The 24,560-nt window shown below is 44.3% G+C and overlaps 1 pseudogene; it reads left to right on the forward strand.

Annotated features, from left to right (window-relative positions):
* Positions 1-24,560, forward strand: part of LOC137545055 (uncharacterized) — a 45,063-nt pseudogene that overhangs the window by 12,044 nt on the left and 8,459 nt on the right.

The raw sequence follows: 24,560 nt of genomic DNA on the forward strand, positions 1-24,560 counted from the left end.
GGAATTATCAGGTAATATAGAGAAAATGAGATTTACTTACCCAGGGCTTCCTCCAGCCCCTGGCAGCCGATATGTCCCTTCCCGCAGCTCCGATGTCCCGGGATCCAGTTCGTTGGTGATGCCAACCTGGGAGGTCGGCATCTACTACGCCAGCGTGAGAGCCACTCGCGGTCGCGCTGATGTGGTTCGGAGTGTACTGCGCAAACGCAGAACTGCACCTATGCAGTACACTTCGAACGACGTCAGTGCAACCGCGAGCAGCTCTCGTGCAGGTGCAGTAGATGCTGACCTGGCGAGGTCACAATTTCCAGCGGAGGGGATCCCTGTACACCAGAGCTGGGACGAGGGACATATCGGCTGCCAGGGACTGGAGGAAGCCCCGGGTAAGCAGATCTCATTTTCTCTATAGTGGTTGATAATTCCTTTAACAATGAAAAGTGGAATATCCAGTTTGGCTATCAGGTCTTGTCAGCCTGGTCTTGCCTTCGGAATAATTTTAGTGCTCTGGACAGTGGACACATTGGGTTAGTCTTGCAATAATAGACTTTGCTTTCCTTCTTCATGTCAGACACATTAGTTCCCCCTAGGTTAGTCAAAATGAAGGTTTGTATATTGTAATAATTCTGATGTCAAGTACAGAAAATGAATTGGGAATAGGTTTTAACTTCTTTGTACTCTTTATTGGAAATAGGTGGAACAATCTCTTTATCTGGGTACCCTGTTACTGGTAAGAGACCATATTTTCATTTGTTGTTCACATTTTATCTACAGAAGAATTGTTACGACCACTGCTTAGTTGCATTTTGTAGGTAATTTAACTTCCCAGTTAGTACTTCTTCAGTATCCTCCTTTAGTAGATCACTGTGGAGATCAGATTTAATCATTCTAAGTCATTAGCAAAAAATAAAAATTACTTGCTACCAGAACATTAATAAAAAGAATGAACAGGCCTAATCCCAATACTTATGGTACCTTTTAGTACTCTATTGCTAGCCTTATATTGAAAGCCAGATTTAATTTTAGAAGTTATAAAAACATTGATACTCCATGTTTTCACCTACTAAGTTTGAGAAGGTAGGCAGTAGAGGATTTGCCTCATGACTGCATTCTTTCTCCTTCACCAACTGATCTGGTGCTGAAGAGGAGTAAAGCTTATAGTATAAATGATGCCAAATCTCAGAGTACATTGACAGCCAGGATGTGACATGAACCACCAGGGTGCTGAACCTTGCTTAGCAGTCTACAGATGGTTGAGGAAAGATAGTGGTCCTGTGACTGGTTATTCTACATTGGTGAATAGAGATATTGATCATGTTTTCTTCTTTCCTCCACACTTTCCCAAATCTAAGAAAGAAGCTCTACCACCATTTCTGTATGAGAATTAGCAGACTTAATTGTGGTCAAGAGTGCATAGTTATATTTGATTGAGAAAACCATGTCTTACTTTTGGTGATAACAATCAATCAGTAAGCTATGGTATAATAAATAGCAATTTAAAAGATCAGAGGTCTGAGAAAAAAACTGTTATTTAGCTGCTCCCATCTTTCCTAGGCTGGGTGAAGGGTTTCATGCCAGGAAAAAGGTCTGAGAATGCAAAACCATCCACATCAAGGCAGCAGAGAGTGATGATAGACTCCTTCCCAGAACAAGACACTAGTGGTGTCACTGATCATTTCAGTTTTTTTTTTCTGTATGCAGGCACAATTGTACTTAGAGCATAGCACTTAAGGAGAGGGAACACCGAGAGCCCAATATAGTGTAGTATGCTCTGTTATGGGTATAGAAGTACAGTATAATGTTATACTCACAAATCTGGATTATCGTATCAGGCAACCACTTGAAGGCAGGTGGGGAGTATTAGACCTGTCCCCACTCAGGATTAAGAAGCCGCTCTCTGCAGATCAGAAAAAAAGGGAACAAAGTCCCCTCCACCAGGGGTGGACACACTTATTGTACAGTTGTACAGCGGCCCCAAAAGTATAAAAGTAGGATAAAAAGTTTTAAAAGAGAACAAATGGGGGGGGGGGGGGGGTTGTTCTCTTTTAAATCATTTTATCCTACTTTTATACTTTTGGCGACTCTGTACAACTGTAAAATAGAGCATAGCACTGTTTGACAAAATCTTTTACATGGAGAATCCATGAGAATGAAATAGGTGTGGCAGTCATGGGGTGGCTAATGTTTCTCAAGACTGTTCAGTATAGCAGTGTGCATACCCCCCTCCCCCCCCTCACACACACGCTAACACTAAGTGGTGATGTCCTCCTAGGCCCTAGGACCTAGGGCTTCTGACTGGGCCTCCATTGTCTGTGAGAGGAGGGCTACTTTGTAATCACAGAAGCCTGCCATCCTGCTGTCACTGCTGGTTGGGGGCACGGAGCTTGGGCCACCACCCCCTCCTCTTGCCACTGGTTGAATGGGGCAAAACTAGCATATGGGGGGGGGGGGCATAATGGTGTTGTTGCATTGGTACAGGGTTGTTGATGAAATGTCTAATCAAGGCCGAAATGCTAAGCATATCAAGGCTGTCTGTGCAGTAGGAGGATTCACAAGACCTCTGAGGGGGATAATAATAAGCACACGTAAAACACCCATTGTTAAAATGTGGCCAAGAAAAAGTATTGCCTGTCCCGTCCCCAGAAAATCAGTGCAACAACTGCACATAAACTTATTAGTTGTTGAATGTAAATGTAACAAAAATATTTTTCATCACCAAGGTATGAAATGTCAGTTATGAAAGGGTTAAAGGGCAACTATAGAAATCCAACCATAAGTCTGTAATATGTGGGAGTGCTAGTAACAGTATATGGCTTTCGTTCGGCTTTGATCATAAAGTGTGTGAAGAAAATGTCTCCTATGGTATAGCGCTGCTTTCCCTGTTGGCGTTGCTTGGAGAACTGTACCATGTGGAAAGGGGCCAATTCCCTGACGTTATTCATGGTGTAATGGTTTACTGTTTACACCCCCACTGACTGCTCTTTCATGGATCCTGTGAGCATAGCCAAGAGCTTCTGAAAGAGCATTGTAAGCAGCCAGACAGAAAATTCCCGAGATACAGTCCATCCACCATGCGCCAGTCTTCACTGACTGTAAATCCTCTAACTAACCTTACTTCAAAATTGCTGGAAGAACAGCCACAGGATCCTGAGCTCAGAATTGCAGCTGATAATTCTTCATCAGGATTGTGATTAGTTGCAGCTCTGATTTTTGTATGCCGTGTCTGTGCTTCTTGCAGTTCTGAAATAATGTCAGTCACTGGATTACAGCCAGCAATTAACTGATTCTGCATAGTCTCTGTTCAGTATAGTTCTCCATAGCAGTGTTCACAGTACAAGCAGGTAATGAGGTTTAGTGTTGCAAAACTTACTAACTCAGGTGCTCTTTAAAGCTGAAATAAAACCACATCTTAGTTGTATTAGACGCAATTAGTTTTTTATATGGTTGCTATTTGTGTATTAGGTACACTAAAGCTACAGTTATCCTCTTTTCTTTCCTTTTTTTTTTACCACATTTCGTTGTTTTTCCTTATAAATCCTGGCACTCATACCTTAGTGAGATTGTAGCCTAACTGGCACAATACCAGATGAAGTGGACCAGACCTGCAAAAGGTATAAGGCGCCAATTAAATTCCTAATTCATAGATTTGATGAAGGTAAGTATAATACTTACTACTTGATATTTCTGCTGGGGTTTCTGCTATACTTTACATCCAAGGTTTTAAACTTTGCAGTTTGTTTCCCGGAATACCTGAATGGAGATGGGTTTTCTCCATAAGTGAAAATGTAAGTAGTATTGGATTACTATGCCGAAGTGTACATACATACTACAGTACATATTTAGAAGGTTCCTGCTTCCCTTGTTTTCCTTGCCTCTGTGGTTCCCCAAGTTACTGTATTTCATATGAAAAGTGAAAGATGTGTACAAACTTATGGCATGTACCATCAGCAGGATATAGTCCAATTTCTTTACAGTATAATGTACATAATATATTTCGTTACTGTATGTGTACTAAAGGTTCTGTTGCCCAAAATGAGCTGGGCAGGATCTCTCTCATGTTTTGTTGAGGAGATGCTCAATATGTGGAACAGAAATTGTGATTTATTTATTTTTTAATAGATTTCTAGTCTCGTGTTAATTTTCCTTCCATGAACTATTTTCGAAAAGAGGACTTCTCAAACATGCTTCCTGTTGCATGTACTGCCACTACATGTGCACTTTACATGAATGGGAACACTTTTTTTTACAGCTTACCCCCATTTTTTGCGCCAACCTGCTGCCACATTCCAACATGTATTGACTCCCATTTAATGCAGTCTCCCAATTCATGTAGCGCCACATCACTTGTCGCTTGCATCATGTTTTTCCCTTCGTGTGCCCCACCTCACATGCCTTCTTTTCCACTTTGTGCCCCCCTTGCAAAGCAGTAGCTGCAAAGGCACTGTTGCATAAAAACCTGTTTCTGTGATGTGCTCTCAGTCACAATTTTCACCCTCTTCATTAATGTTCATGGCGTTAAACCTGAGTCAGGCTCGGGGTGGAAATAAGAAGCCAGGAGCAGTAATCCTGGACCTGACTCAAGGTAGCTGCCGGGAGGTCTATGCAGAGCCGTTAGCGGAGTGGGCGTTTTAACTCCCCTCCCCTGGGATACAGACGCCGGCAGCCATTCTCCTTCCTGTCTTTGGAGGCTCTGCATTCCCTTGGTGAGATCACAGTCTGTCATTTTCTTTTTCGGTCTCACCACGGCTGTAATACACATCGTGACTTTTTGGCTTCAGTGCGATTGCAGCAAAATGTTTGCGAGGAATCGTCTGCGGTTCCCACAGACGCAAGTTTCAGCCCTCCCTTAGTGACTTGTTTATACTGAATGTTTATCTGAACATGTTGCAGATGTGCTTTAACTTCATGCCAAGCTACCTGTGGTATATTTTGTTATTTTATTGCTTTTGGTAAATATTTATTTTTATAATTGTGTATACTCTGATAGGCCAGTGAATTTACAAATTATCCAGCTGTTAAATTTGTTATAATGTCTGTATTTTAAATTAGAAAATTCATATGAAGAAAAAAAGAGCACACCTTGAGTAGACAGAAGTGAAAACCAGAACAGGTGCGTTCTCCAGCTGATGGCAACCATGAAGGCATTACAGGTAATGTGCCATGTTGTGTGTTTGCCTGCAGTTATCTGTCAGAAGACAAAGATGCCAGCTGTTGAAACTGCTTTTTATTCATGATAGAACACCTTTTGTTTAAGTAATACACTTTTTTTTAGTGCGTCAAGCAACTTTGAAGAGATTTTTAAAATAAAAAACAGATACTCGCCTAAGGAGAGGGAAGGTTCTGGGTCCTATAGAGCCTTCCCATTCTCCACACGGTGTCCTCATTCCCCTGCAGGCTCCTCTGGTTGAATCTACTGCCACAGGAGTCTTAGACACTCTTTGGAAGTACTCGGTCTCCCAAAGGCCGACGACTCTATACTAAGTGACTGAGGGCGCTCACTCGTGCACAGTACAGAGCGGTCCGTCTACGAAAGCCCAAATGCTTCCAAAGACTGCCGAAGCCTACACAACGCGGAAGAACGGTCATGGACTGCTAACGGGGGAGCCTGCAGGGGAACGCGGGAACCGGCGTGAGAACGGGAAGGCTCTATAGGACCCAAAGCATTCCCTTAAGTATCTGTTTTTTATTTTCAAAAATCGCTTCAGACTCCCTTTCACTCACCATTTTGTTATTAAATATGACATTTCTGTATCAAATTGCAGTTAGCTAACTAAAATGCTTTGACAGTATACTTTTTTTTATATATGGAATGCCCAGTTTAGTGCTTAGATACAAGACAAATAACATTTATATCGCACTTTTCTCCTGGTGGACTCAAAGCGCCAGAGCTACAGCCACTAGGGCACGCTCTATAGGCAGTAGCAGTGTTAGGGAGACTTGCCTAAGGTCTCCTACTGAATAGGTGCTGGCTTACTGAACAGGCAGAGCCGAGATTCGTACCCTGGTCTCCTGCGTCAGAGGCAGAGCTAGATCATTTCTGAATTATGATTTTGCTTGTATAATCACAAAGGAAGAACTACCTTAACTTTACTTCCAATTGTTAAGCTTTTTTGTGGTTATTGGCTATGACATAAGAAAGCAACTGGCTATTGAGATGCCAGTAATTCTAAGCAGATGCAAATCTAGGATGGAAAAGGACCAGGAAACTGCTGCATATGATTGGGTTATTAGTGGCAGCTGAGTACTGTAACAAGATAAAACTCTATGCAGCTAGATGGGCGGTTTCTGAGCATACAGTACAGGTTTTAAGTTTCCAAAAAAAAAAAAAGTGTGCAGTCTAAAGGTGACCATACACAATTCAATATTTATTTGGGGGGGGGGTGTTTTTTAGACCAGAATTCCGATCAATTTTTCAACTTTGAAAAATCCAACCAATATACCATACATGCATGATCAGTTTTTTTTCCCAAAATATCAAAAAAAAAATTTCATATTTTTATCCAACACATCCAATCAGATTTTTATTAAAACAAAATTCAGAAAAATGCATAATTTTTTCTTAATGGGAAGAGAAATAGGTACTTTTCCGTTAGCCGAGCGCATCCGGCAGGTGGCGCAAATTACATTAACCTCCTGAGCGGTATGAATCACCGCCGGAGGCTGCCGCTCAGGCCCTGCTGGGCCGATTTTCTTCAAATAAAAAGCAGCACACGCAGCCGGCACTTTGCCAGCCGCGTGTGCTGCCTGATCGCCGCCGCTCTGCGGCGATCCGCCGCGAGCAGCGGCGAAAGAGGGTCCCCCCAGCCGCCCGAGCCCTGCGCAGCCGGACCAATCAGTTCCGGCCAGCGCTAAGGGCTGGATCGGAGGCGGCTGACGTCAGGACGTCGGCTGACGTCCATGACGTCACTCCGCTCGTCGCCATGGCGACGAGGAAAGCCAAACAAGGAAGGCTGCTCATTGCGGCCTTCCTTGTTTATTCTGGGCGCCGGAGGCGATCGGAAGAACGCCTCCGGAGCGCCCTCTAGTGGGCTTTCATGCAGCCAACTTTCAGTTGGCTGCATGAAATAGTTTTTTTTTTAATTGAAAAAAAACCCTCCCGCAGCCTCCCTGGCGATCTCAATAGAACGCCGGGGAGGTTAATACTTCACGTAACAAAAGTGTTAATGTAACCGATTGTAGTGTTTGAAGTGGCCGTCTCGCTGCGGCCAAATGTATTGTAATAAGTGAGTTAATGGAATTAAAATGAATTCGGCGGCAATATAACAGATGAAGCCGCCAGCTTCGGCTCTCGCTCTCTTCCCCCTTGTCCTCTCTCCTATACAATACTGGCAGCTGGCGAGGACATGCGTGTCCCCCCAGAGTCATTCGTTGCGGCAGGGAATCCTGGTTGTTTTCTTGTGACGAACGACTCTGGGGGGAGACGCGTGTCCCCCCCTCCCCCGACTGCCAGTGTTCTATAGGAGAGAGGCAGAAAAGTGTCACTTGTAGGAAATAAGCCAGCGGCTTCATCTGTTACATTGCTGCTGGCCTAATTTTACTTCCATTAACTCACTTATTACAATACATTTGGCCGCAGCAAGACGGCCACTTCAAACACAATACAATCGGAACATTAACACTTTTGTTACGTGAAGTATTAATGTAATTTGCGCCACCTGCCACATGCGCCCGGCTAACGGAAAAGTACCGAGAAACAAAACTATACAATTGTTCATCTTTAAAGCGGAATATAACCCAGCATTTCTTCTTTGCTCTAAAAAATTATTTACAGCATATTATATACAACCAGCATTTTTTTTTTCACTAGACCAGCATTCAAAGGGTTACACACACAGCTTGAAAGTTCAGTGCAGAGAAATGTGGACGCATCCAAAATTGTAGATAATGTTATCATGTGTTTAATGAAATGTATCAAGTGAGGAATGTGACACATTCTCTGACTGTGCAGAAGCTCCTGGACACAGACAGAAACTCAAAGCATTTCTGAATTTAATGCATAATGAATAAAACCAGTTATTAATAAAATGCAAAGTCAGCTCACAAAGCAAAAAAAATGTACTTTTGGGAACCATATAATTTCTAAATGAATAATACTTATAAACCAATGCAAATATGATAACCGTATGGCATATAAAAAGTAGGAAAACATGTATTTATTGCCTATTGTGTTAGGGTTTTAAACCACTTTAGGCCTCTTGCACACTGCAAGTGATTCCGATTCAGATTCAGCTTTTTAATCAGTTTTTACATCCGATTCCGATTTGCAGTTTGCTCCCTGCACACTGAAAATCAGAATCTGAATCGGATGTAAAAACTGATTAAAAAGCGGAATCGGAATCACTTGCAGTGTGCAAGAGGCCCTAACGGGGAAAAAAATGGAAAATGTATCGATTAGATTGAATAGTATAAGGGCCTGTACACACTGAAAAACGCAGGCAAAAACGCAAGCGCATGCGTTTTTAAAATGCCTGTAGTTTTAAAAACGCATGCGCTTTTGCCTGCGTTTTTTGTGCGTTTGCGTTTTTCTTGTAATTGCTGATTGGCTAAAGAATCCTTTGTTTTTTTTCTAGTTTACATTTCAACAGGAATCAGGAGATTGCAGAGTCTTCTGGGATACTGACTTCTGAAAAACGCAGGCAAAAACGCAAGCGCATGCGTTTTTAATGCGTTTTTCATGCGCTGCGCTTAAAAAAGCGCAGCAGGCACTGCGTTTGCGTTTTTTTAAAAACGCATCGCACCAGTGTGTACAAGTCATCACGATTTTCATTCTTTTTCAAAAGACCTTGCGTTTTTAAAAACGCAACGCAAGCGCAGCAGTGTGTACAGGCCCTTAGGCCACCTTTAGTCAGTTTTTGAAAGTTTGACTAACATGCTCAGCTTTTATGAGGTAGTGAATTCTAATGTGGATATTGGGAATGCTGTAGATGTGATATACTTGGACTTTGCTAAGGCCTTCGACACTGTTCCCCACAAAAGTCTGGTGCAAAAGTTGAGGATGCAAGGACTAGGGAAGAGTCTGTGTGCATGGATAGGGAACTGGCTAATGGACAGAAAACAAAGAGTTGTGGTCAATGGATCATACTCAAAATGGGTGACTGTTAGCAGTGGGCCTTCTCAAAGGACTAGAGGACATGATCTGCGCATGGAGGAAAAACGTTTTAGCCATTTATTTAGAAAAGGGTTCTTTACAGTAAGAGTGATTAAGATGTGGAAAGCATTGCCACAGGAAGTAGTTATGGCAAATTCTATACCTGCATTTAAAGGGGGCTTAGATGCTTTCCTTGCGTTGAAAGACATCCATGGCTACAATTACTAGGTAATGCTCAGTGATGTTGATCCAAGGATTTTATCTGGATTCGGGAAGGAATTTTTTCCCTTTTGGGGCTAATTAAACCATGCCTTGTAAGGGGTTTTCACCTTCCTCTGGATCAACAGGGATATGCGAGGGAGCAGGCTGGTGTTATACTTTGTTCTCTGGTTGAACTCTACGGATGTATGTCTTTTTTCAACCCAAGTAAATATGTAACTATAGCTGTCTGCAAATACTGATACTTTTCAATAACATTACAAAAAGTTATAGCTGTCTGCAAATTGATACTTTTCAATAACATTACAAAAAGTTATAGCTGTCTGCAAACTGATACTTTTCAATAACATTACAAAAAGTTATAGCTGTCTGCAAATTGATACTTTTCAATAACATTACAAAAAGTTATAGCTGTCTGCAAATTGATACTTTTCAATAACATTACAAAAAGTTATAGCTGTCTGCAAATTGATACTTTTCAATAACATTACAAAAAGTTATAGCTGTCTGCAAACTGATACTTTTCAATACCCTGTATAAATTACAAAAAGTGTCGTAGGACATTAAAATATTTGTAGCAATTTTTAAAGGTAAGTAAAGTTTCTTAAAGACCAACTCCAGACATTTTAATTTCTGTTCTGGGTGAGCAAGAAAGGGTTGAAAGCATTTTTCTATAGTGTGCACCTGCTTGGGGAAGCTCCAAAGAATGCGTGAGCTCACCAGTAACAGAAGATCAAAATCTGTAATAAAAATGTCTTACCCTTCTACTTATGTAAAAAAATAAAATCCTTACTAGTATTTACAATTTGCTTAAAACATAATACAAACGTGTCATAACAGTTAAAGTATTAATAAATCAATAAAATACGTATTTTGACATTTGTTGTTTGTGGTTATTTGGGAAAAGTAATACTGTAATAAGTCTGAAATGTATAAGCAAGATTAGTTCTAATTAAATATATGAAGCACTAATGTCTGTTAAAGGGAAGGTTCAGGGAGGGATAAAAAAAAAATTAAAATCCGCATCCACTTACCTGGGGCTTCCTCCAGCCCGTGGCAGGCAGGAGGTGCCCTCGGCGCCGCTCCGCAGGCTCCCGGTGGTCTCTGGTGGCCGACCCGACCTGGCCAGGCCGGCTGCGAGGTCGGGCTGCTTCTGCGTTCCAAAATGCGCCTCACGGCGGCGTGCTGACGTCATCGGACGTCCTTCGGGATGTACTGCGCAGGCTCAGTAGTTCTGAGCCTGCGCAGTAAAGCCTGGAGGACGTCCAATGACGTCATTGCACCGCCGCGTGGCGCATTTTGGAACGCAGAAGAAACCTGGCCAGGTCGGGTCAGCCACCGGGAGCCTGCGGAGCAGCGCCGAGGGCACCTGCCTGCCACGGGCTGGAGGAATCCCCAGGTAAGTGGATGCGGATTTTTATTTTTTTGAACAGTCCCTGAACCTTCCCTTTAAAGGGGAACTTCAGCCTAAACAAACATACTGTCATTAAGTTACATTAGTTATGTTAATTAGAATAGATAGGTAATATAATTTTTTACCCATACTGTTTTAAAAGAACAGGCAAATGTTTGTGATTCATGGGGGCTGCCATCTTTGTCATGGGGGCAGCCATGTTTTTGGTTGAAAGGAGGTGACAGGGAGCATAAGACACAGTTCCAACTGTCCTGTGTCCTGATAACCCCTCCCAGCTGCACACGCTAGGCTTCAAATGTCAAATTCAAAATGTAAAAAAAAAAAAATTGCACTAAAACAGCAGAACAAGAACATTATCAGAAATCCCATCACGCTTTGCACAGCATCAGGGGAAAAATGCCCGGGAAGTTTTCTTCTGTGCAGCTAAAAATGAGGCTTGTATAAGAGAAACAAAGTTCTGATGCTGTGAAACTGTTAAAGAAACACCAAGCCTTTTCAGTGCTGCTGAGTCGATTTTTAGTCTGGAGGTTCACTTTAAGTCACTTAGTAAATTGGTGACTACAGCATTCCTAAAGTGTACTTTATCTGTGCCCTTTAACATAAATTCCCTGCAGCCAGTTTACCAAAATAAGGTATCCATGAGCACTTTGGGGGAATGGAATTGTAGAAACTCCTCCTGCAATGTCGTGTAGCAATTAGGAGGCCAGAGCATGGGCTACCACTGCCAAAACTCATCAGGACTCACAGGGCATTGACACCTGAAGTGAGAGGAATATGGAGGTTGCTATATTTATTTCCTATTTCCAATACCAGTTGCCTGGCAGTCCTTCTGATCTTTGTGGCTTCAGTAGAGACTGAAAAACAAACCTGACACAAGCATGCAGCCAATACAGTCAGAAACCGCTGATCTGCATGCTTGTTCAGGGTCTAAGGCTTAGTATTAAGAGGCAGAGCAGGACAGCCAGGCAATTTGCATTATTTAAAAGAAAAGGAATGTCAGCCTCCATATTCCTCTCACATCAGGTGTGCTTTAAGAGGTGGGGTTTCAACAGCATTGCAGTTAAAGATGTGAGAGGCTAGTTTCACAGTGGGGCGTTGTGTTGCATAACAGGTCCACGAGACAATGGCTGGGAAAACTCACATTGTGGTATGGGTTTGTTGCAATGCATACAGTACATGAAAAGTATGCTTTACCACAGCTGTAATCACACCTGTTGTCTGGTAACGCACAGTATGCCTTGTTATGTCGACAGATTCCGCTGCAACTGCTACAGCGCCAATATGAACTTATCATTACAACATAATTGCATCACATTTGCTATGTAATGATATTGTCCAACACAACGTCAGTATGAAAGCACCCTTAAAGGACAACTAAAGTGAGAAGAATATGGAGGCTGCCATATTTCTTTCCTTTTAAAAAATGCCTGGTAGCCAGGCTGCAGCAGTGTCTGAATAACACCAGGAACAAGCATGCAGCTAATCTTGTCAGATCTGACAATGGCCTTAATTCGCTAAGCTTATCTCCCGTCTTTAATAACGTTTCTAAAGTTATCATGGTGATGAGGCATGTAGTATTCAGGAAACATTTTACCTCAAGTAAACCTAAAGTTAACTCTTCTGTCTTTAAGGTAACTCTTCAATCCTTGACCTCCTGATCGTTACGCCGCTAAGGAGGTGTTAATTTTTGCCCGATTTTTAAATTTTTGTGGCAAATGGCTATAAATCCTCTAGCTAGCACTAGGCTAGCTAGAAGAACTCCCCGGCACCCTTTGATCGCCGCCGCTCCCCCGTTTATACATTACCCAGTCTGGATCCAGCGATCAACGCAGCCTCCCGGGACAGCTCCGGTCTTCACTATGGGGAGAATCACTGGATCCAGGGGGGTACCGTATAAATGGGGGGATCGCGGGGGATCCAGGGGTGCCGGAGGCTTACTAGCTAGCCTAGTGCTAGCTAATGGATTTACAGCTATTTGCCACATTTGTTTCATTAACCACTTGCCGACCGCACGCTTATACCGTGCGTCGGCAAAGTGGCAGCTGCAGGACCAGCGACGCAGTATTGCGTCGCCAGCTGCAGGCTGATTAATCAGGAAGCACTGCTTCCTGTCAATTCACGGCGGGGGGCTCCGTGAATAGCCTGCGGGCCGCCGATGGCGGCTCGCAGGCTAAATGTAAACACAAGCGGAAATAATCCGCTTTGTTTACATTGTACGGCGCTGCTGCGCAGCAGCGCCGTAAGGCAGATCGGCGATCCCCGGCCAATCAGCGGCCGGGGATCGCCGCCATGTGACAGGAGACAGCCTGTCACTGGCTGCACAGGACGGATAGCGTCCTGTGCAGCCCGGATCTCCAGGGGGGGCCAGGTAGGAGAGGGAGGGGGAGGATTTCGCCGCGGAGGGGGGCTTTGAGGTGCCCCCCCCCCCCCCCGCAACACCCGGCAGGCAGGAGCGATCAGACCCCCCCAGCACATCATCCCCCTAGTGGGGAAAAAAGGGGGGCGATCTGGTCGCTCTGCCTGCACGCTGATCTGTGCTGGGGGCTGCAGAGCCCACCCAGCACAGATCAGCTAAAACAGCGCTGGTCCTTAAGGGGGTGGGTCCTCAAGTGGTTAAGGGAGACTCCTGTGGCCACAGAGCGGTATGCCCGACACATTGTCGGGCATACCGCTAAGGAGGTTAAAATAACTCCAGAATTCTAAAGTTAAAGACAGGCTGTTAATTAACTGCCTGTGAAAATAACTACAGAGGAGGTAACTTAAGGAATGAAGAGATGAGACTCACTGTGTGGAGGTAAGTTTTCTCTTGCCTTATTATCTCCAGCATGATCTTAGTGAATTGAGGCCATTGTCAGAATCGGCTGCATGCTTGTTCAGGGTCTGTGGCTATAAAAACATTAGAGGCAGAGGATCAGCAGGGCAGCCAGACAACTGGTATTGCTTAAAAGGAAATACATATGGCAGCCTCCATATCCCGTTCACTTCAGTTGCCCTTTAATGTTTCATATTTTTAGGCAGAAGTAGCATCCACTACATACAGTGCTGTTCTGATACACAGGTAGGTCTCCGACACTCAGTGCTTCTCTGAGCGCTTTTTGGCCCTCAGAGCTTTTTAAATACCGCTCCTATTGACTTACATTGAAATCGTGGTAAAATTGCAAGATTTTATTGCGATTTTAATGTAAATCAATGGTAGTGGTTTTTAAAAAGCTCTCAGGGCCCAATCTCACTAGGGCGATTAGCGGGTGATTCCCGCTAATTGCCGAAGCACTAGCGCTTTTTAAAGCACTAGCACAATATTAACCTAATGCCAGTGATCTCACTGCTGCGATTGTGGGCGTTTAGCGATTAATGGCAATCACAAAACGTGTTACCTGCAGCATTTTGCCACAATTCTTGAGCAATCGCGGTACAGTGCTTGAACAAGCGCTGATCGTGATAGTCGGGAATCATGGGAGTGTGCAGTGATTTTACCACCTAATTGCAGTAAAAATCACTAGTTCAAAACAATAGCGCTAAGCACTACCGTTTTGTGTGAGTGAGCTCTGAGGGCCAAAAGGTGCTTATAGTGTGTCTGAACCCGTAGTCCAAGTTGCAAATGCCCAAAATATGACCTACATACTACCAATACAAATGGCCTGATCCTATTGCAATGAGGGTTGGTTCACACTGCAAGAGCTTTACTAATCGGTTGCGATTTTAAAAGCTCTTGCTAATGTTATGTTGTATAATGCATTTCCTCAATGCGCATTAGCAAGAGCTTTTTAAATCACTAGTGGTTAAAAAGCTCTTGTAGTGAGAACCAGCCCTCATTTCCACATGAGGAAAGTTTGAAGCAGCTTCAAACTTCCACCATGGTGTGCATCTTGCAGAGCTCCCCTGCAGCAAAGGCAGTCCAGATCTCCCCTCCCAGCCAAGTCCAATGCTGTGCCTGTGCATTCTCCTCCTGCTTGCTCTAGAACCTCTTCCTGTATGCCACGTGACATGTAGAAGATTGGCACTAGAGAAAGGAGGCGGCAGGGTGGATAGATCCACAGTACTCAACTCCGGCTTTTATGTGAGATCAGTACGGCTTGGGGAAAGCACACGGGAACACAAGTCACAAAGATGGTGACAGGAGTCGTCATGCGGAGGGGAATACTGGAGGCACAGAGACTTGGGAACGGATTCAGGTAAAGAACTAACCTACAGAAGGGGCATTTGTTGTATCTGTTGCTGTGTGGCTTCAATAAATAGAAGAATTCCTATGGAGTGCCGGAGTCTGTACTTTTCTTCCTTGACTACAGTGCATATCTCGTTAACCAGGAACTACCTGTATTCAGGCACTGAGGTGGTTGCATATGTTTTTAGAAAGAGAAATGCTTCAACATCTGAGTAGTCCATTTATACAGGGACAGTGTGTAGCACTGGGGGGCCTTCTCTCACACGAAAATACTGAAACTTAAGGGTTCACACCATTCAAGCATTCAATTTGCATTGTACTGTGTTGCCACATATGAACGCACTGCCTATAAAATTGCATGGGCATGTTCATATCTCTGCATTGTAACAGATCCCTTCCTACAGTGAGTTTCTGGATAAAGTGTGTGAAAATGGACACATTACTTAGCAATTTTTTGCTATATACCGTAAATAGCTTGCATGTTTGAACATAGAGAATGTGTGGTGTTATGCTTGCACTGCATTATGGTCATTATACAACAAACAGTGTGAACTTTGCCAGTGGGTTCACACTGTCAGTAAAAACGTTCTGCTTAAAGAGGAACTTCAACCTAAACAAACATACTGTTAAGTTACATTAGTGATGTTAATTAAAATAGATAGGTAATATAATCTCTTACCCACCCCATCTTAAAAGAACAGGCAAATGTTTGATTTCATGGGGGCAGCCATCTTTTTGGTTGAAAGGAGGTGACAGGGAGCATGAGAAACAGTTCCAACTGTCCTGTGTCCTGATCACCCCTCCCAGCTGCACGTGCTAGGCTTCAAATCTCAAGTTAAAGAAAACGAATTTGTGCCAAAACAGCAGAACGAGAACAACAATATCAGAAGTCCCATCATGCTTTGCACAACATCGGGGAAAAATGCCCGAGCAGCTTTCTTCTGCGCAGCTAAAAATGAGGGCTGGGTAAGAAAAAGTACTGATGCTGGGAAACTTAAAGAAACGCCAAGCCTATTCAATGCTGCTGAGTAGATTTTTAGTTTGGAGATTCACTTTAACGCAGTGTTCCCCAACCTTGTCCTCAAAGCCCACCAACCGTGCATGTTTTGTGGAAATCCACAAAGGTAGTTAATCAGCTCTGCTGAGACACTAATTACCCCACCTGTGATTGTTTGTGGTTTCCTGCAAAACGTACTGTTGGTGGTACTTGAGGACAGGGTTGGGGAACTATGCTTTAATAGAACAGCAAACATGCAAACTGATCCCATGTAATGGATCCATTCCAACAAGCAGAAAGCAAGGATGTATGATTTGTGATATTTGTAGATCTGGATTGGCAACAAAGCGGGTGATGATGGAATCAGTGGAAGCCTATAAGAACGGACACTGACCATTCACTTGCCTGGTCACCACGTACATTACGCCATTTTACTCACCAATGGGAATCCTCTTTCCCTAGGGAGTAATCTCACTGGTTTACTAAGTAGTGGACTAATGAGAATGCTATCTGGTGGAAGGGAGGATTCCCACTGGGGACCCCATATGCTTCTGCCAGTGCTTGATCTGTATACCAGTTCTTCCATCCCTTAAATGGACCTGAATGGTGGTGGAACTGAATGCTATGGTGGCAAGTTAACTGGACGAGGTGGTGAGGCAAGTTGACCAGATGCACAACTGTGCATATGTGAATAAGGCAATGCCAGTTTACTGTACAGCATTCCCAAACTCCTGGAATCAGGATAACCACTGGTCTTGGGAATTGGTGCACAAAGACAACTGAAGGAGGCTGCTATATTTATTTCCTTTTAAGCAATACCAGTTACCTGGCTATCCTGCTGATCCTCTGCCTCTAATATTTTCTGCCATAGACCCTGAGCAAGAATGCAACAGATCAGGTGTTTCTGAAATTGTCAGATGTGACAAAATTAGCTGCATGCTTGTTTCTGGTGTTATACAGACACCACTGCAGCAACTGGTATTGTTTTAAAGGAAATAAATATGGCAGCCTCCATATTCTCCTCACTTCAGTTGTCCTTTAACCACTTCAGCCTACAGCGTCAAATCGTATGCATCCGAGCAACGTTCACCTCCCATTCATTCACCAATAACTTTATCGCTACTTATCACAATTAATTGATCTATATCTTTTTTTCTTGCCGCCACTAATTAGGCTTTCTTTGGGTGGTACATTTTGCTAAGAATTATTTATTTTGCTAAGAATTATTCTTTTAACAGGAAGATTAAAGGGGAACTTCAGCCTAAACAAACATACTGTCATTAAGTTGCATTAGTTATGTTAATTAGAATAGATAGGTAATATAATTTTTTACTCACCCTGTTTTAAAAGAACAGGCAAATGTTTGTGATTCATGGGGGCTGCCATCTTTGCCATGGGGGCAGCCATCTTTTTGGTTGAAAGGAGGTGACAGGGAGCATAAGACACAGTTCCAACTGTCCTTTGTCCTGATAACCCCTCCCAGCTGGGCGCGCTAGGCTTCAAATGTCAAATTCAAAATGTAAAAAAAAAAAAAACTGCACCAAAACAGCAGAATGAGAACAACAACATCAGAAATCCCATCATGCTTTGCACAGCATCAGGGGAAAAATGCCCGGGCAGTTTTCTTCTGTGCAGCTAAAAATGAGGCTTGTATAAGATAAACAAAGTTCTGATGCTACGAAACTGTTAAAGTACCACCACGCCTTTTCAGTGCCGCTGAGTTGATTTTTAGTCTGGAGGTTCACTTTAACCACTTGAGGACCGTGGGCTTTACCCCCCTTAAGGACCGGCCACTTTTTTTCCATTCAGACCACTGCAGCTTTCACGGTTTATTGCTCGCTCATACAACCTACCACCTAAATGAGTTTTGGCTCCTTTTCTTGTCACTAATAAAGCTTTCTTTTGGTGCTATTTGATTTCTCCTGCGATTTTTACTTTTTATTATATTCATCAAAAAAGACATGAATTTTGGCAAAAAAATGATTTTTTTTAACTTTCTGTGCTGACATTTTTCAAATAAAGTAAAATGTCTGTATACATGCAGCGCGAAAAATGTGGACAAACATGTTTTTGATTAAAAAAAACCCATTCCGTGTATATTTATTGGCTTGGGTAAAAGTTATAGCGTTTACAAACTATGGTGCAAAAAGTGAATTTTCCCATTTTCTAGAATCTATGACTTTTCTGACCACCTGACATGTTTCATGAGGGGCTAGAATTCCAGGATAGTATAAATACTCCCCAAATGACCCCATTTTGGAAAGAAGACATCCCAAAGTATTCACTGAGAGGCATGGTGAGTTCATAGAAGATATTAATTTTTGTCACAAGTAAGCGGAAAATGACACTTTGTGACAAAAAAAAAAAAGTTTCCATTTCTTCTAACTTGCGACAAAAAAAAATAATGAAATCTGCCACGGACTCACCATGCCCCTCTCTGAATACCTTGAATACTTTCCAAAATGGGGTCATTTGTGGGGTGTGTTTACTGTCCTCACATTTTGGGGGTTGCTAATTTGTAAGCACCCCTGTAAAGCCTAAAGGTGCTCATTGGACTTTGGGCCCCTTAGCGCAGTTAGGCTGCAAAAAAGTGCCACACATGCGGTATTGCCGTACTCGGGAGAAGTCGTATAATGTGTTTTGGGGTGTATTTTTACACATACCCATGCTGGGTGGGAGAAATATCTCTGTAAATGACAATTTTTTAATTTTTTTTACACACAATTGTCCATTTACAGAGATCTTTCTCCCACTCAGCATGGGTATGTGTAAAAATACACCCCAAAACACATTATACTACTTCTCCTGAGTACGGCGATACCACATGTGTGGCACTTTTTTGCACCCTAACTGCGCTAAGGGGCCCAAAGTCCAATGAGTACCTTTAGGATTTCACAGGTCATTTTGAGAAATTTCGTTTCAAGACTACTACTCACGGTTTAGGGCCCCTAAAATGCCAGGACAGTATAGGAACCCCACAAATGACCCCATTTTAGAAAGAAGACACCCCAAGGTATTCCGTTAGTAGTACGGTGAGTTCATAGAAGATTTTATTTTTTGTCACAAGTTAGCGGAAAATGACACTTTGTGAAAAAACCAATAAAAATCAATTTCCGCTAACTTGTGACAAAAAATAAAATCTTCTATGAACTCACCGTACTACTAACAGAATACCTTGGGGTGTCTTCTTTCTAAAATGGAGTCATTTGTGGGGTTCCTATACTGTCCTGGCATTTTAGGGGCCCTAAACCGTGAGGAGTAGTCTTGAAACAAAATTTCTCAAAATGACCTGTGAAATCCTAAAGGTACTCATTGGACTTTGGGCCCCTTAGCGCAGTTATGGTGCAAAAAAGTGCCACACATGTGGTATACCTGTACTCGGGAGAAGTAGTACAATGTGTTTTGGGGTGTATTTTTACACATACCCATGCTGGGTGTGAGAAATAACTCTGTAAATGGACAATTGTGTGTAAAAAAAAACCCAAAAGATTGTCATTTACAGAGGTATTTCTCCCACCCAGTATGGGTATGTGTAAAAATACACCCCAAAACACATTATACTACTTCTCCCGAGTACGGCGATACCACATGATTGGCACTTTTTTGCAGCCTAACTGCGCTAAGGGGCCCAAAGTCCAATGAGTACCTTTAGGATTTCACAGGTCATTTTTGTTTCAAGACTACTCTTCACGGTTTAGGGCCCCTAAAATGCCAGGGCAGTATAGGAACCCCACTAATGACCCCATTTTAGAAAGAAGACACCCCAAGGTATTCCGTTAGTAGTACGGTGAGTTCATAGAAGATTTTATTTTTTTGTCACAAGTTAGCGGAAATTGATTTTAATTGTTTTTTTTTCACAAAGTGTCATTTTCCGCTAACTTGTGACAAAAAATAAAATCTTCTATGAACTCACCATACACCTAACGGAATACCTTGGGGTGTCTTCTTTCTAAAATGGGGTCACTTGTGGGGTTGCTATACTGCCCTGGCATTTTAGGGGCCCTAAACCGTGAGGAGTAGTCTTGAAACCAAATGTTGCAAAATGACCTGTGAAATCCTAAAGGTACTCATTGGACTTTGGGCCCCTTAGCGTACTTAGGGTGTAAAAAGTGCCACATATGTGGTAGCGCCGTACTCAGGAGAAGTAGTATAATGTGTTTTGGGGTGTATTTTTACACATACCCATGCTGGGTGGGAGAAATATCTCTGTAAATGACAATTGTTTTTTTTTTTACACACAATTGTCCATTTGCAGAGAGATTTCTCCCACCCAGCATGGGTATGTGTAAAAATACACCCCAAAACACATTATACTACTTCTCCTGAGTACGGCGATACCACCTGTGTGACACTTTTTTGCAGCCTAGGTGCACTAAGGGGCCCAATGTCCTAATCACAAGTCATTTTGAGGCATTTGTTTTCTAGACTACTCCTCACGGTTTAGGGCCCCTAAAATGCCAGGGCAGTATAGCAACCCCACAAGTGACCCCATTTTAGAAAGAAGACACCCCAAGGTATTCCGTTAGGTGTATGGTGAGTTCATAGAAGATTTTATTTTTTGTCACAAGTTAGTGAAAAAAAAACAAAAATCAATTTCCGCTAACTTTTGACAAAAAATAAAATCTTCTATGAACTCGTCATACACCGAACAGAATACATTGGGGTGTCTTTTTTCTAAAATGGGGTCAGTTTGTGGGGTTCCTATACCGCCCTGGCATTTTATGGGCCCAAAACCGTGAGTAGTCTGGAAACCAAATGTCTAAAAATGACTGTTCAGGGGGTATACACATCTGCAAATTTTGATGACAGGTGGTCTATGAGGGGGCGAATTTTGTGGAACTGGTCATATGCAGGGTGGCCTTTTAGATGACAGGTTGTATTGGGCCTGATCTGATGGATAGGGGTGACGGGAGGTGATTGATGGGTGTCTCAGGGGGTGGTTAGAGGGGAAAATAGATGCAATCAATGCACTGGGGAGGTGATCAGAAGGGGGTCTGAGAGGGATCTGAGGGTTTGGCCGAGTGATCAGGAGCCCACACGGGGCAAATAAGGGCCTGATCTGATGGGTAGGTGTGCTAGGGGGTGACAGGAGGTGATTGATGGGTGTCTCAAGGTGTGATTAGAGGGGGAATAGATGCAAGCAATGCACTGGCGAGGTGATCAGGGCTGGGGTCTGAGGGCATTCTGAGGGTGTGGGCAGGTGATTGAGTGCCCTAGGGGCAGATAGGGGTCTAATCTGATAGGTAGCAGTGACAGGGGGTGATTGATGGGTAATTAGTGGGTGTTTAGGGTAGAGAACAGATGTAAACACTGCACTTGGGAGGTGATCTGACGTTGGATCTGCGGGCGAACTATTGGTGTGGGTGGGTGATCAGATTGCCCGCAAGGGGCAGGTTAGGGGCTGATTGATGGGTGGCAGTGCCAGGGGGTGATTGAAGGGTGGCAGTGACGGGGTGATTGATGGGTGATTGACAGGTGATCAGTGGGTTATTACAGGGAAGAACAGATGTAACTAATGCACTGGCGAATTGATAAGGGGGGGTCTGAGGGCAATCTGAGCGTGTAGGCGGGTGATTGGGTGCCCGCAAGGGGCAGATTAGGGTCTGATCTGATGGGTAACAGTGACAGGTGGTGATTGATGGGTAATTAGTGGGTGTTTAGGGTAGATAACAGATGTAAACACTGCACTTGGGAGGTAATCTGACGTCGGATCTGCGGGCGATCTATTGGTGTGGGTGGGTGATCAGATTGCCCGCAAGGGGCAGATTGATGGGTGGCAGTGCCAGGGGGTGATTGATGGGTGGCAGTGACAGGGGGTGATCAGTGGGTTATTACAGGGAAGCACAGATGTAAATATTGCTCTGGCAAATTGATAAGGGGGGTCTGAGGGCAATCTGAGCGTGTAGGCGGGTGATTGGGTGCCCGCAAGGGGCAGATTAGGGTCTGATCTGATGGGTAACAGTGACAGGGGGTGATTGATGGGTAATTAGTGGGTGTTTAGGGTAGATAACAGATGTAAACACTGCACTTGGGAGGTGATCTGACGTCGGATCTGTGGGCGATCTATTGGTGTGGGTGGGTGATCAGATTGCTCGCAAGGGGCAGGTTAGGGGCTGATTGATGGGTGGCAGTGACAGGGGGTGATTGATGGGTGATTGACAGGTGATCAGGGGGATAGATGCATACAGTACACAGGGGGGCGGGGGGTCTGGGGAGGATCTGAGGGGTGGAGGGGTTATCAGGAGGGGGCAGGGGGGGATTAAAAAAAAATAGCGTTTACAGATAGTGACAGGGAGTGATTGATGGGTGATTAGGGGGGTGATTGGGTGCAAACAGGGGTCTGAGGGGTGCTGTGGGCGATCTGGGGCAGGGGGGGGAGAAATCAGTGTGCTTGGGTGCGACATAGGGTGGCTGCAGTCTGCCCTGGTGGTCCCTCGGACATTGTGATCACCAGGGCAGGAGGCAGCCTGTATAATACACTTTGTAAACATTACAAAGTGTATTATACACTTTGTATGCGGCGATCGCGGGTTTAACATCCCGCCGGCGCTTCAGTATGGCCGGCGGGTGAGCGGAGACAGGCGCCGGCGGAGGATCGCGTCACGGATGACGCGATCGCTCCGCCCATGCCCTTACAAGGACCGCCGCCTTTGGGTATGAGCTGGTCCTTGCGGGCTCCACTTCCCGGCCGCCCCCTGTGCGTTAGGCGGTCAGGAAGTGGTTAAAGCCAATGGGTACCGGATTAAAAAAGAAAAAGTCAGATACTCACCTAAGGAGAGGGAAGGCTCGGTCCTAATGAGCCTTCCCTCTCCTCTCCCGGTGCCCTCGGTGCTGCGCTGGCTCCCCTGTTTGCGTCCGCCACCGCAGGGACTTCGGAAGTCTTCGGGAGCACTCGGGCTTCCGAAGACGGGCCGCTCTATACTACGTATGCACGAGTGCGTCATAGAGGGCGCTCGCACATGCGTAGTATGGAGCGGCCGCGTCATCGGGAGCCCGAGTGCTCCCGAAGGCTTCCGAAAGCTCCCGAAGGCATGCGGAAGTGGCAGTATTTGACCGAACTGGTCGAATACTGCCACGGGGGATCCTGCGCGGGACCAGGCACCAGGAGAGGAGGGGGAAGGCTCATTAGGACCGAGCCTTCCCTCTCCTTAGGTGAGTATCTGACTTTTTCTTTTTTAATCCGGTAAACATTCACTTTAAGAAAAAAATGGGAAAAAAATAATTTCTCAGTTTTTGGCCATTATAGTTTAAAATTAATACATGCTACCGTAATTAACACGCATGTATTTTATTTGTCCCAGTTATTACACCGTTTAAATTATGTCCCTATCACAATTTATGGCGCCAATATTTTATTTAGGAATAAAGGTGCATTTTTTCAATTTGCGTCCATCACCATTTACAAGCTTATAATTTTAAAAAAATCTAAGATACTCTTTTGACATGCATATCTAAAAAGTTCAGACCGTAAGGTAACTGTTTTTTTTTTATTGCAACTTTTTTATTTTGTTTTATTAAAAAAACGTATTTGGGTAATTTTTGGTGTAGTAGGGAAACAGATAATTTTAAATGTAAAATAATGTAATTCTTTCAAAAAAAATGTATGTGGGAGCAGTTTTACTATTTGGCCACATATATGGTACGATCACGCTTCCAGGAACAATAAAGAGCACGGGAAACTTTTTTTGCAGAAAAACTGCATATATCCGTCCAGATAGACTTTAGTGGTTAACCACTTCCCGACCGCCGTATTGACAATTGGCGGCCGGGAAGTGCACCCCGCAAGGACCGCCGTATTGACAATTGGCGGCGGTCCTTGTAGGGGCATGGGCGAAGCGATCGCGTCATCAGTGACGCGATCCTCCGCCTCCGCCTGGCGCCGCTCACCCGCCGCAACATCCCGCCGGCTATACGGAAGCGCCGGCGGGATGTTAACCCCGCGATCGCCGCATACAAAGTGTATAATACACTTTGTAATGTTTACAAAGTGTATTATACAGGCTGTCTCCTGCCCTGGTGGTCCCAGTGTCCGAGGGACCACCAGGGCAGGCTGCAGCCACCCTAGTCTGCACCAAGCACACTGATTTCCCCCCCCCCTGCCCCAGATCGCCCACAGCACCCATCAGACCCCCCCCTGCCCACCCCCCAGACCCCTGTTTGCACCCAATCACCCCCCTAATCACCCATCAATCACTCCCTGTCACTATCTGTCAACGCTATTTTTTTTTTATCCCCCACCCTGCTCCCTGCCCCCTCCTGATCACCCCCCACCCCTCAGATTCTCCCCAGACCCCCCCCCCCCAGACCACCCCCAGCCAGCCCCTAACCTGCCCCTTGCGGGCAATCTGATCACCCCCCCACACCAATAGATCGCCCGCAGATCCGACATCAGATCACCTCCCAAATCCATTGTTTACATCTATTCTCTCCTCTAAACACCCACTAATTACCCATCAATCACCCATCAATCACCCCCTATCACCACCTGTCACTTTTACCTATCAGATCAGACCCTAATCTGCCCCTTGCGGGCACCCAATCACCCGCCCACACGCTCAGATTGCCCTCTGACCCCCCCCTTATCGATTCACCAGTGCATTAATTACATCTGTTCTTCCCTGTAATAACCCACTGATCACCTGTCAATCACCTGCCAATCACCTATCACCCATCAATCACCCCC

The sequence above is a fragment of the Hyperolius riggenbachi genome, chromosome 2 (assembly GCF_040937935.1).
Source record: "Hyperolius riggenbachi isolate aHypRig1 chromosome 2, aHypRig1.pri, whole genome shotgun sequence".
Classification (NCBI taxonomy): domain Eukaryota; kingdom Metazoa; phylum Chordata; class Amphibia; order Anura; family Hyperoliidae; genus Hyperolius; species Hyperolius riggenbachi.